Genomic DNA, 13613 nt, shown 5'->3' with positions numbered 1-13613 from the left:
CTGAGAAACTCATTAAATTCTTCTGCCTATCAAACCTCTGGAAATACATCACCATCATCCATAATAATGTTTAAGTTAAATAAACCTATTTAAACAATATCAGTTTATTTGTTAACAATATAATGTGAATTCCAACTAAATCAGGAAGATTAAACATACCAATCCATCTCTTCTCCCTCCCTTAAACCCAGTGAGGAAATTGAAACAAACAAAGAACAAACAGAAATGTATTCATCCACTAGGACCAAGAGAATGATAAAAGATCAATATAAGACTTCAACGAATTTGGGGGATGACAAATTTATGTAAACTTATTTTACTTGACTAAAAGGAATTAGAGGAGCTCTCAGGACAAGCAAGCCCACTCACCCTAAGAAAACTGGGAGACAATAAGCACTCGATGACATATCTTACCAGAAGAAAAGATTGGGAGCCAACATTTCTATCACTTGTTCCTAAAATATCAGCAATTAGCATGTATTTCCCACTGCCGACTATTGAAGAAACTAAACAGCACTTCAGAAAGTATCCTAGATATCATCATTTGACGGTCCACAGTGAAAAGACTGATTTGCTTTCTGGTCAATAGAAAGTGCAGTCTAACAGTCCACAATATATCCTCTAAACTTCCCCACCCCAACTCTACCCCATACAGTGCTTCCAAAAATGGTTTGAAAACTCACTTATAAATACCAATGGGCAGCCCAGAAGCACATGACTTGTGGGAAAAGCTGACAACATGAATGAGAAACAAAAAAACCAAATCACCAATTGAAATAAATTGGAGAAAACAAAAGTAATGGACATGAAAAACATGTCAAAACTATAGTAAACATTCCCTAGAAATAAAAATATTTAATCTATTAAACACAAACAAGCAAGCAGATACAATTATAAGAAAGAGAAACAGAATGAGCAAGTGCTCCTAGCAATTAAAAGTATGATAATTGTAATAAGAACTTCAATAGAAGTGCTAGAAGACAAGGTCAAGAAAGAGTACCACAAAGTAAAATAGTAAGACGATGAATGGAAGAATAAATGTAAAAGAAAATTAATAAACCAATTAAAGTAGTCAAAATCAGATTTTTAGGACCAAAAGAAAGGCAAAACAGAAAATAGAGAAGAAATTTATACATATATATGTATATGTATATATATACATATATTTATTGATTTATTTTACATATATTTTATATGTCTATATATCTATATATGTTGATATATATTTCATGTAGATAGATAGATGATAGATAGATGATAGATTGATAGATAGATAGATAGATAGATAGAGAGAGAGAGAGAGAGAGATAGATAGGTTAGATAGATGGATAGATGATAGATAGATCCCTATCTCTTTCTCTACCTGTACATATATCTGTATAGCTATCAGGAAAATTTCCCATATTTGAAGGACATGAATCTTCCGATTAAAAAGGGTCTGTTTAATGCCTAGTAGAATAATAACAAAATAAAACAAATCCTCAAAAGCATCCATTACCACATTCCAAAACATCAGGGATAATAAAATAACATTCTAAAAGCTTTTCTTATTTTGATAGGAGGAGATACATATTACAAAGGAATAGAAATCAGAATGCACTAAATGCTCATCTGCTGCAATAAACAGGCGACTTTAAAATAAATAGGTGCAAATATTAAGCATGAGAATGCTGAAATGACTATACTAATGTCAGCTAAAATAGGCATGGAGGTAAAAGTATTACCAAAGATAACAAGAAACAACACAAAATGATAAAAGGGTTTATTCATCAGGAAGATATATGAAGATATATGAAGTAATAATTGACAATTAAAGGAAGAAAACTAAAATTGCATAATATAGTAAGAGATTTTATTTGGCCAACTAGGCAAAAATAAATCAGTAAACACATAGTAAATATGAAGAACACTATAAAGCATATATGAGGAGCCTTAAAACAACTCTCAGTAGGTTTTAAATGATTGATAACAGAGTATGTTCTCTGACCACAAAAAAAAAAATTAAAATAAAAATCAACAACAATAAGTATATAGAGAAACATAGATTTATGGATTCAACAAATCCCAATCAAAATTTTAAGAGGCTTTTTAGGTGGGGAGGGTGAGAGGAGTTATATGAGAAACAAAACAACTAAAAGTACCAAAGAAATTTTGTAACGCAGCTGAGTTGGTCATCTTATACAATTTGATTTTAAACTTAGTGTAAATCTTCAAAAGTCAAGACATAGTCCAAAGTAAAATTCAGAGTCCAGAGCTAGGCTACTGATTTTTGACAAAATTCCTAAGGTGAATCCATGAGAAAAGGAATGTCTTTTCAATAAATGATGCTAGAACAACTATATATTGCCATGAAAAAAAAAAAAAAGATTAATCTCAATACTTCACACTATGCGCAAAAATTTATAGATCATAGTCCTTCAAAAATGAAAACAATACAATTCTTAGAAGAAAATATTGGAGGAAAAGTTTAACATTGGAGTAAGCAAGATTTTATGTTAGTATCCAACAGGTCAAATCATAAACAAAGAAAAAATGATACTCTGAACTTTATCAATATAAAAATTTTGCTACCAAAAGAAACAAGAAAATGAGAAAGAAAGCCAATGAATGAGGTAAAATATTCACAAACCATATGCACATATACACACACACACACACATATATGTATATATGGTTTGTGAATATATATATATATGTATATATATATATATATATCTCAAAGGACTTCTACATTGACTATATAAAGTGCTCTTACAACTCAAAAATAATAAGACAAAAAGTCAATTAAAAATTGAATAAAATATTTCAATAGCTACTTTACAAAAGAAGATATACAGATGGCAAATACACAAGATGCTCAATACCATTAGGCATCGAGGGAATGCAAATTAAAGCCCAATTGAAATATCATCACATACACATTAAAATGCATAAAATGAATAAAGACTGAGAATATAAAGTTCTTAAAGGATGCAGAATAGGGATCAACAAACGTTGTTTAAAGGGCCAGATAATAAGTATTTTAAGTTTTGGGTGTCATAAAGTCTGTGTCACAATTGCCTAATTCTACTTTGGTAGCACAAATGAGGCTTATTGATAAACAAATGAATGTGGATATGTTCTAATACAACATTATTTACAAATATAGCTCAATTTGTCCCAAGAGTTATAGCTTGCAGATCCTGATGGACAGCAACAAGAACTCTTATATACTATTCAGGGGAATGCCAAATAGTACAACCACTTTAGAAAACGTAATTTTTAAAAAGTTAAACATATGCCTACCAAATGACCCTGATATTCCAATTCTACACATTTATCCATGAGAAATAAAAACACATGTTCACATAAAGACTTGTATACAAATGATTTATAGAAAATTAATTCACAAAAGTCAATAGATGGATACAACTAAATATCTAACAAGTAAATGAATAAACAAATATAATCATTCTGTGATAAAAAGAAATAAACTGCTGATAAATACAAGTACATACATAAATCTCTAAATTATTGTGCTAAATAAAAAAATACACACAAAAATATATAGTTACATGATTTCATTTATATAGAATGCAAACTAATGCACAGTAAGAAAAAAAGTAAAGAGTTATAAGGAATCTTGTTGGGTGATGGAAATACTATATTTTGCTTGTGGTAATTTCATGTGTATACACACTGTCAGAACTCATAGAATTGAGCCCTTTAAAATAGATGCAGTTTATATTATCTAATTTATTTTCTGTAAAGTTAGAATATATATATATCAGCCATAAAATGTCATTCCTTGAGCAGGGTCATTCCCTGAGGTAGTATAATATGTATGTTTTTCTCTTACTACTCAATTTTCTCACTCAATTATTTGTGCACACTGACAGGCTTTTCTTTGTGAAAGAAGAGGATGTCATCTCTTTATTTTGTCTACCAAATATCAATTGCACTTGAAGACAATGCTGATAAAGGAAATTGTCAACAAATAATTCTAAAATAAATAAGAAAGAAAGTCCAGGAAAAGGAGTATCTTGGGAGCAAGATAAATGATACAAAGGGAAGAATTTTAGAATTAGAGTTTTGGTTTGGGTTCTTGGTCTCTGTACTTGTACTAAATTTATCTTGTCCTCAGTTCCCTTTATGTAAACAATGAAATAATCTCTTGAATCCCTTTGAGCTCAGAAATTCTGTAGACCTAAAAACATAAGCTCAGATTATAAAAGATAGAAGAAAAAAATACTATTTAAGAAAAGAAGGAATTTAAAATAAATAATTTAGTCTGAATCTGTGATAGGATGTGTGCAAACACGCAAAAAATGAAATTATTCAGAGGTAGGTAACATTCCTTTTCTATTCATGGCCATTTCAATCTCACCTTCCTGAGTGCAGAGGAGGTTAGGCAATTGCTAGATTCTCTCAGGAGCAAAACCATGCTTTTAAGCACTCCTTTCTGATCCTGTGGGCACTAATATCTGAGCCAAAGCCACGAGGTGAGAGCTTGCTGGTTGCCCAGGTCGCCAAGGGTTTCTTGCTACTAAAGCTGAATGTCAGCTCAGTTCCGGCATAATTTCCTTAGCATACCTTTCTCTCTTTCTTTTTAAAAAAAGTCTTTGGAATTCTCTGATAAGGAAAAGATACTCAAATTCCTGACAAGTCCTAGAAGTAGTTACAAAACAGACTGAAATGTTAATATACCACAAGCTCAAAGAACCTATTTAAAAATCAAAACTAAATAACAGCTAAATTAATAAGGCAACAAAATGAGTAAAAAAGACCTTTTATTTAAAAAAAAAAAGACTACCTCTTCTTAAATATTAACATCCTTTAAAGAATCTTAAATGGTTTAAGTAGATTTGCTTTAACTAAATTCACAAGCAACATATCTATATTAAAAAAAAAAAAGGTTCTTATTCTTTCTTTCGGTCACTCATTAAATAAATATTTTCTGCCCCTTAAACTAGCAGGAAGAAAAAATATATTTTTTTTACCTTAAAAGTTTACTGTCTAGAATAGAAAAATAAAACTTAACCATAAAAAGAGTAAAACACTTTGAAAAATAAAATAAATAAAAAGTAGTTTTTAAATGATTCAAAGAAAGGGGAAACTATATTATGTTGTATATTTCAAAATTCAATTTTAAAATACTATAAATATTTAAAAATATACAAAAACTGTAAGCAACTAAAATTAGGCATTGCTAGTCCCAATGTATAAATAATAAAATTAAATAAAGCAAAGTAATTTTCTTAAGGTCACATGGTGATTCTGCTTGGAAATCCAGAACTATGTGAGTTAAGAGTATAATTTCATTGTAGCATCTGAAATTGCTTCCCTACAAAACAGACCAAAATTAGTCAATATTTCTAAAAGAATGAAACTCAAATGGAATAAAACATTATATATACTACTCTTGATCTTAGAATTCTGATTTGTATCTTCTTCCTTCTCATCCACACATTTTCTGTTTTCCTTTTTAGTTAATATGGAATTTTATCTGGTCTCCATCTCTTCCAAAAACAGTACATCCTTTTCTAAAGTACAGTTTCCTTTAATTCCCTTCTTTTTTTCTAACAAATTTTTGAAATCATTGTCATGAGCTTTCTAGTAAAGTATTGGTATATGTTTCATATAGAATTTGTGTAGAATCAAACAGATATGGAGCCATGTCTGGGGAATAATCAACTATTCTCAGATTCAGAAAAAGGAAAAAAATATGTGTCATAGTTCTTGCTATACTGACATTCCCTAAGCAAATAAGCCAATAAATAATAAAATTAGCAGGGCCAGCACAATAGTTTATTGGTCTACTTACATAAATAATTATTTATATTAAATATATCATAATAAATTTGATATACCAATAATTCACCTTCAGATTACTTCTGTAAAAAAGGGGAAAAACTAAGGGATAGAGTAACCCTGTCACTGAAATAGACATTGATAAAAGGTCTCAAGGATCCCAATTTGGAATGCCAAATTGCATTCTCCAGCAAACTGATATTTATCTACCATTGTTTGTATCTGTATCACTCTAAGCCTCAAATCATAAGTTCAATTCTCCAAATAGTGTATTACATGCAATATCTGGAAATAAATTTCATATAATTTTAATCAAATTTCTTATTCTGATTTTTATAAATATTCATTAGTTGATTAGTATTTACTATCCCATTTCATTCCAATGTGTACATTGTTAATTTCATTCAATGATTTAAGAACCATCGAAAGGGATTGATGTTTTTATAAATTAATTTTGGAAAACTGGCTTGATCTTCAAATGTTCATTAAAAGGCAATTATAGAAATTACATTGAAACCAAGTCTATGCATGACTTTGGCCTTCATAAATTTGAAACAGTCTTTAATTAGTACCCAGGAAATTCACTTTATGAAACTTGCCTCCTTTATTGGTGCCCTATGGGGCAATTGTAACTGGAAAATCAGAACATTCTTATTTGCTGAAAAAGAAAGTAAATGTTTAGTATTTGTGTGCATGAGTTATTAATAAAAAATGGCATCCAGGAAATTAGCATTGTGGAAGGCAAAAAATTAATCTAGCCCAACAATGAATATACATACATATGTATTATATGTTTGTATGTATGTATATATGTATATGAATATGCATGTATTAGAGAACTGACAATACAAAAGTCATATTTTGAAGATATATACTATTGCGCTACCAATATTAAAGATATAAAATACATCCCTGTACAATATTAAAAATCTAAATTGACTTGTTTCAAGGTCCATCTCAAATCAGTGAATCTTCACCTTTTGTGATAAATGTTTTGAATATGTAAACAATGCTTCCACATAGCAATTATAATGTAGTTTTCATTAAAAATCTTTTTTTCTAGATTAAAAGATGTATTTGTTCACATTAAGTAGGAATAATTATTTAATTAAATCCAAAGCACCTAATAAAATTGGGAACTCTTTAGTTTTGCTAAAATAAAAATGAAATTGATAAATTTTATTTTACTCAGAGACTCATAAAAGAAAAAAAAAATTTAATTCAGCTTCTTTTTTTTTTTACCAGTCCCATATGCTACTTGTAGATCTTTAAGAATACATTTTAATTCCTTTGTTCATTCTTCCTAATAGTAATTCCTTCTAATAATAATATTTAGCATAGGCCTAATTTTGCTAAATTTTCTTCCTACTTCTTACAATAAAATGAATCTTGAGGTACAATTATAGTTAAAGAGGGTTAAAAATAATATGTACGAATTTAGATTTCTTAACTATATTTTACTCTAAGGATAACATTTCAATCTTACATCTTAGGTCAAAATTAAGACAGCATAACACATTAAAAACTGACTCTTCCTCTGTGCTTGGCACACAAGTCTTTGAATGGATTCTAGTTGAAAGTAACCATATGTGGTCCAGGAAATGTAGAAGGGGCAGGCTAGCCAAAAGATCTTTCTGGCTGGCAATCTGCCTACACACCAACTACCTTTGTTCTGTGGCTTCTGGGGAAGTTGGCAAAACCAGTCTAATTACTAAGTATAAAGATTTAAAAAAAAATAGCAATACAGATCTTGACATTTTGAAGTGTCAGTGTGGCTTCTCTATGAATTTTTTTTAATGTTGTAGCCCTCCCATTTCCCAAATCATTCCATGGAATAGAAGGTGATATAAGTAAAAACAAAAAGCGCCCTTAATTTTTAAAAATTATTTACTAAATTATATTTCAAAGAAATGTACTAGTGTATCAAAATTTCCACCAAAACTTAATAACATGCAAATGTATACAGATTTTAAAATCTCTTACCTCCTTCTAGGAAAAATTCTTAATTTCTAAAGTACATTTGTTCGATCCAACTGGTTATTTTAAGTACCTAAAAAAATAAACAAGTTCATTCTTAGACTTCAATGTAAATCAAACAATTAGCAATCAATTAATAGGTGCTCCACAAAATTAAATTTCTTCAAACAACCTTAATACCTTGCATAAGAAAATGTAATGCAGGAAAGAAAAAGGTATTATGGGAGGCAGACGCTAGATTTGGCAAACATTTTACTCTGGCTCCTCTAAACAAATTTCAATTTGTAATTGGTAATTGAATTTGAGGTACTTTAAAATAATTTATTATTTAGGCTCTGACTCTGCTTAAAAATAACTGATTTATTTGAGAATTAGTTGAAACTCTATCGCTCTATTGATTTGTCTGTAATGCTATGATGTCATTCACATTTTTCACTACTGATGATGAAAGGCTCATGCTGACAACCCAGCTAAGCAGTAATTTCATGGCACTGATAGCAAGTAACTAAATTTCTCTTAACAAAAGATTTTTTTCCTGAGTAAAGAAAATACATTAATATGAAGAGTAAATAAAAATTTTAAATAACTGAATATCTTCAAATATAAAATTTAAAATATGCTTTGACTATTTTTTACTAAAATAGATGCTTTGTGACATGAATCATACATTATATCATATCTGAATAAATAATAAAAACAATTTAGAAGACAAAATAAAGACAATTCAAATCTGGGCCAAAGATAATATTGATTATCTCCTTTAGGAAAATATACAATCTGGTCAAAACAACAACAAAAAGTAGACAATAGAAATTTAATTCTAAGCATTGACCTTGTTATATATGATTCTTATTTAAGTCAATGAAATAATACAGATTCTGAAATAGTAGTATTTCTCTCATAGTTATTTTTAATCCTGTTTTTGCTATACATTTTTGAAAAATATAGACTATTATACACTGCAATATTTTTGAGAAATATAGAACATATTATCCTATATGCATTTATACAGTAGGTTTAGAGATAACTTAAACAATTAATTTAAGAAAAATATTTATGCTGGATGTATAGGTAAGTAAACAGATAATCTATCATCCCAACCATATATACAAGTATTGAAATTCAAATGTCAATGCCATGTTTAATATTTCTTGGATGCATACAATATAAGATGGTGAAATTATTTCATAGCAGTGATAGGGTGGAAAACAAGATCTTTTAAAGATACAAGTAACTCTGAGACTAGTGTTTTTGAAGATTCATCTATGTGGTATATTGAAATTACTATACTATATGTCAAGAATGGAGTTGGAGAAAGTGACAATAAGCTAAAAGTAAAATCTTAATGGAATGGGGGAAGTTACCCAAGTTTGGCAGAAGACATCTATGAAGAGGAATAGTAGGTAGCATCTACTGCTGCCATGAGATCACAGCTAGGAGGATTTAGGAAGAAGGAAAGAGATTGCTGTGAAAGTGACATTCAAGAGCAAAGAGAACATTGCTCCATCTCCAATCTCAGTGATTGGAGTGATGTAAGTGGTGTGGTAGGGAAATAGCCATCTCTTGAAAGTTAGCATGAGAAGCTGGGTCAACAAAGAAAAACCAGGCTTCATTCAGAGAGAAGATAAGGGGGAAATATATAAAGTGGTTGAAGATGAAAGGATTTTGTTGGTAAGTTCCAGAGAATAGTGTGAAAAAGTTTCAGGAGACAGAGAAGATTAGAGGATGAGATTTAGGAATGTGAGAATCAGGAATGACTTGGAAATTCTGTTTTTGTTTGTTTGTTTGTTTTTGGTCATTAACATAAAATGAGGAAGTGAGCATGATGAAGTCAATCCTGATTTTCTGAGAAATATGGAGTGAGGTCTTGTCAGGAGTGTTTAGGGCTTCAGGGTGTCCACTTGACTCTTGACGATAGTGCTCTCTGACCCAGAAAATGATGTGTGAATTCCTCTTGACTCTGATGGATACCTTTAGGCTAACACAGGGGCTGTTTTTCTCCTTTGACCTCCATCATTGGACGCCTGTAGATGAGAAACGTACACTACCTGTGGGTTTCCTTTTGACTTACATAGAAGGCATTCTAAGACCAGTCTAGAGGTCAATTTGCACCAAGTGCTTTGCCAATCTTTTGAGCCCTGCTGATGTGGCCTCACTCCTAGCATGTTTCTGAATCTACTGCATATGTAGACCTAAAGGCCTTCAGGGGGCTCATCAGTATATTTTAGCATTCTCATCTCCTTTTGACTTCCACTACTAGAAGCCTAAAGAAAGAGAAGTTTTGTTACAAATACGTGTTTCCATTTTCTATGTGTTTAAATTTTCTCTTATGTTATGAATGTTCTAATTATTTCATGAAAAGTTTCATAATCCTTAACCGGTTTGATTATTCATAACTGATGTAGACATATATTATTAATTCAGTAAATATTTATAATTTACTCTGTGCCAGGCACTATTTTAGGCAGCAGTGACAAGTAATTGAAATGTCTGGCCTTAAGGCACTTAAAGTTTATATAAACTATAAACCAAATATTATACAAATTCCTAATACAAAGTCAAGCAATGGTAAGTGTTATAAAATAAGAGCATGCATGGTGGCTGGATAATAACTGCTTGAGATGATCGGGAACTCCTCTTTGAGTTGGTGACATTTTACCTGAAGTCTGAAGGAAGAAACCATGTGGATATCTTGGGAAAGAATATTCAGGACCAAAGGAGCAATAAATACAAAGGCCCTGAGGCAAGATTATAATATAAAAATTTGAACTCTTGAGCAAATGTACTACAAACATGGATAACTTATGCAATGGAAGTTTTACAACTTCACTTATCTCTATATCACAATAGACCACAATGGAACCAGCATGTTGGTCCCCCCCTCAAAAAAAAAATTAACACATAGAATATTGTTTAATTCAATAGTTAAACTATAATTAAAATATATTTGTTTGAATAAAAATATATATATCTTCTTTGATAACGTAGAGAATCTTCTGGCACACATGAATTTTTCTGCCCATCTTTGGGAAGGTTATTTGAGCCAAGTAGGCACCTGCAGATATAAAATATCTGATCTAATCTGATGATTCTTTTTTTCAATTCACACCATGCAACTTTTCAACAACAAAAAAAATCTGTCAAAAGAGATTCCATTAGTGTCGCATAATGATTCCTAACCAGCATACTTTTACCTTGTTCTAAAATGATAGCAAGTGAAACTTAAACAGGAAACTCTTATTGCAAATAAATTGTAATTCTCTATCTTATCTATTTCTTTTCTTTGATCCTGGTGTTCTCTTGGAAACTCTAAGGGAGTTATGACTTTGATAAATCTGATGTCTGTTAGTTCCTATAGGGATGTACTAAGAACAAATATAAAATTCTACTGTCTGCTGTAGTTATTTTCATTAAGCAATGATTTACTAGGAGTTAGCTGAATTGAAAATTACATTGGTTGTTTTCTTTAAGAACAGCATAGCAAATACTAGAAGGACTTAAAACTGTAGTTAATATTTCTAAAAAAGTTAATTACAAATTAAAAATTTCTCTTTATCTCTCCTTCACCTCCCACTTCCCTCCCTCCATATTTTCTTTTACCTCTATTTCTCATGAGAGGATGGGAAGATGAGGAGATGAGGTAATTTGGGAAACAGATATGAATAAATTAAAACTAATCAATTGAGGTTTAATATAATTTGATGCAAAATTACAAGTGATTTTGATTATAATTAGTAGATGTATTATATATAGAATAATTTGAAGATATGTGCTGTCCTGATTATTTAAATTTTACTAAAGTGTATAAATTTAAATAAGTTCAAACATTCTTATGTTTAATTATAAAATTTTCATATTTTATTTATTCATTAATACATTTAAAAATACTTATTAAATATATCCAATATGTCAGGCAATGTTTTATGTGCAAAATTAAATTAGGCATGCAGCTAAAATATAATCTCTGGGGAGCAGAGACTTGCTTTTTATTTGCCACTATACTCCACATGAATATGCTCCAGTGAATAGAACAATGCATGCCAGAGAGTAGCATTTAAATATATATATATATATATCTATATATATATATCTATATATATATATATAGCATTTAAATATATCATTTAATATATATATAGCATTTAAATATATCATTTAAATATATATATAGCATTTAAATATTATATATATAATGAACATATATTTTAATAAATGTATTTATGTGAATGAATGTACATATTTGAGAATAAATAAATGTACTCCATCTCCTTTCTTTATTTCACAGAGAGAATCAGACAACAAAAATAATGATTACATACAATATGATGAATATAATGATAGTTATTGTAATGAATGAATAGCAATAAGAATACGAATAAGACCACATGGGCCTTCAGTGTTCCGAGTCTATGAACAGAGAATCAAAGGTTTACAGTCAAGATTCAGAGTACACACATCTGGGGCTGAGATATCATTAGGCACTATAGCAAATAGCTTAGTAATACACATACACTTTTCAAGGTCCCAGAAAAATATTTAATTTTGAAAAATTAAAATAAATATCTTCTAGAATATAAAATTTCTGCAAGTCAGAAATTAAGAAATGTTTAAATAAATGCCAATTAAATGCAACATCTCAACCTTATTAATTATTAAATTGAAAACTTTTTCTATTTGAGAAGCAATTATTCTGCAAGTATCTCCAATTACACATTGTCAAAAAAAAATCAAAGAAAATGATAATGAAGTGAAAGGACAAATTTATTATATACTTTCAAATTTTTAAAACAAAAAAAAATGCTTAATGTGGGACCAAGGTGGATTTAATATATTTGAAATGTTATGAGGTGAGGCCACCAAAATAAAGAAATGACACTCAAAATAAAGAAACGACACTCAGAGCTTCAAAAGACCTATAACAGTTCATATCATCTAATCTTATACTGGTTCTGATGTAGGCTGAAAAAAAAATAAATATAAAAATAAATGTAAAATAAATGTTTAAAAAATTTGATCAAAATATTTGCATGGACTCTATCCTTTCAGTAAGCAATTTCTAAACCCCAAACTGTCATTGATCATCTCAAGTGTAGAATAGAGACCTAAAACTAAAAACTTTACCATTTTATACTTTAATGAGATTACAAAATTATCCAATGGTAAAAAAAAAATCATTCTTAAATGTTTTTAAAAAATATTAAACTGAAACAATTTTTCCCTTAGAAAATGAACAAATTCTATAAACTCTTATAGAACTAATTACATACATCTTAAATGCTTGAGTTTACTCATATGTTATTAACACTACCTTAATTGTATGTATCTTAAATCATATGTATCTTAAAATGTATATACATCATTTACATTCATATGCACTTTTAAAATATATACTATTATATATAACAAATATGCCTGTTTTCTTACCTACACAAACATACACACACACGGCCCTTCCCCCCCACACACACCACTTCTTGGAGAATCCTTATTAGATACTTTGTTATGTTTTAAATAGATAAATTTCAAACTTAAATAACCCAATTGCTTTGTATAAACAAAATTTCTGAAATCGCTATTTCCTTCTGAATATATATGATTACCTATTCTAAATATATATAATCCCTATTCTGCATACATATGATTCCTTATAAGGCTCTGAATCTTTCTAGTATTTCTTAATTATAGTTATAAACATTATTGATACAAATATTTTTGAATTATATGATATCAGCTCTGAAGTCAAGCAGTAGGCAGTGAGAACTACTTTATTGGAGGTGAAAAGATGATGACCCATGTAATGCAACAGAAAAACATTTGGTAAACTGTAAACTGCAATAATTTGGGAA

The 13613-nt window shown here is 29.6% G+C and overlaps 1 protein-coding gene across 1 annotated transcript in view; it reads right to left on the bottom strand.

Moving 5' to 3' along the window:
* SEMA3A (semaphorin 3A) overlaps positions 1-13613 on the bottom strand; it is a 342875-nt gene that overhangs the window by 279723 nt on the left and 49539 nt on the right. Inside the window, exon 2 of the mRNA XM_039878235.1 lies at positions 7774-7840. The gene's annotated coding sequence lies outside the window, so the exon portion shown is untranslated. The remainder of the gene's footprint in view (positions 1-7773; positions 7841-13613) is intronic.

This window comes from Pteropus medius, unplaced genomic scaffold (assembly GCF_902729225.1).
Source record: "Pteropus medius unplaced genomic scaffold, Ma_sr-lr_union100, whole genome shotgun sequence".
In the NCBI taxonomy this organism is placed as follows: Eukaryota; Metazoa; Chordata; class Mammalia; order Chiroptera; family Pteropodidae; genus Pteropus; species Pteropus medius.
Note: the sequence above shows the minus strand (reverse complement) of the source record. Positions and strands in the feature narration are given on the sequence as shown.